This window comes from Canis aureus, chromosome 11 (assembly GCF_053574225.1).
Source record: "Canis aureus isolate CA01 chromosome 11, VMU_Caureus_v.1.0, whole genome shotgun sequence".
Lineage (NCBI taxonomy): Eukaryota > Metazoa > Chordata > Mammalia > Carnivora > Canidae > Canis > Canis aureus.
The window spans coordinates 65,805,101-65,806,483 of NC_135621.1; the positions used below are offsets into that span (position 1 = coordinate 65,805,101).

At 38.3% G+C, this 1,383-nt stretch overlaps 1 pseudogene; it reads right to left on the reverse strand.

The window, feature by feature from the left end:
* Positions 1 to 819: 819 nt before the first annotated feature.
* Positions 820 to 1,083, reverse strand: LOC144323098 (reactive oxygen species modulator 1 pseudogene; annotated as a pseudogene).
* Between the last annotated feature and the right edge of the window lie 300 nt (positions 1,084 to 1,383).

A 1,383-nucleotide genomic window follows, 5' to 3' on the forward strand; every position in this document is an offset into this window, starting at 1 on the left:
CTATATATTTGCTTTTACTAGTGAGACATTTTTTTTCTTCCATAATGTTCTGTTAGTTATGACCTTCCCTTTTCTACTTAATTTCTTTAACATTTATTGTACGGCCAGTTTAGTGGTAATTTAACGTTTGTTTGCCTGGAAAATGTTACATTGTTCCTTCAATTCTCAATGATAAACTTGCCAGGTGGAATGTTCTTGGTTGTACGTTTTTTTCCTTTCAGCGCTTTGAATATATCATGCCACTCTTCTCTGTCCTGCAGTTTCTGCTAAGAAATCAGCCAATAGTCTGATGAGGTATTGTACTTAAGTAATAGCTTTTCTCTCACTTCTTTTAGATTCTCTCCTTTTCTTAATTTTTGCTGTGTAATTATTATGTGCTTTAGTGTGGACCTTCTTGGTTCATCTTGTTTAAGTTTCTGTGTTTCCTGGATCTAGATGTTTGTTCCCTTCCCCAGGTTAGGGTAGTTTTCATCTATTATTTCTTCAAATAAGTTTTCTACATCTTTTCCTCTTTCTGTCCCTCTGGGATCACTGTAATGTGAATGTTAGTATGTGTAATGTTGTTCCAGAGGTCTCTTAACCTGTATTCATTTAAAAAATTCTATTATCTTTTTGTTGTTCATCTTGGATGGTTTTCTCTTTCAGATTGCTGATCTGTTCTTAAGGATCCTCAATATGTTTTCAGTTCCCTCTAGGATATTTTTCATTTCAGTTACTGTATTTTTCAGCCCTTACTGTTATCTTTTTCTTTCTTTTTTTTTAACCCCAAGAATTTTGTTTTATTATAGTACATGAGCTGGACTGATGGGAAGGGGGTAGGTGTATGGGCAACCACTGCCTGGATTAGCATTGGATGCCCATCCCGATGACTATGAATGTGCCAAATGTGCCGCCACTCTGCATCATGGTTTTCCCGATGCCGCCCATCAGCTCCCAACCACGCATTCCAATCCTGAGACAGCAGAAGGTGCCAAAGAGCGCCCTGGCCACCATGCCCACTGCGCAACCCATCACAAAGCCCATCTTCATGCGGTCAAATCAGCTCAGCTGGGATTGTCCATAGGGCCCCACGGCCACCGGCATCTCGTTTGCAGCCTCGGTCACTCAGTTCTCCCTTACTGTTTTTCTTATTAATATTTTATATCTTTGTTGATGTTGTCACTGAATTCATCCACTCCTCTCTCAAATCTGGTAAGCATCTTACAAACACTACTTCAAACTCTTTATCAGTAGAATGCTTACCTACGTTTTGTTCAGTTCTTTTACTATGTTTTGTCTTATTCTATTGTTTAGACTGTATTCTTCTGTGTTTATTTTGTCTGATTATCTGTGTTTGTTTCTGTGTATTATGTAGATTAGCTATGTCTCTTGGCCTTGAAAATA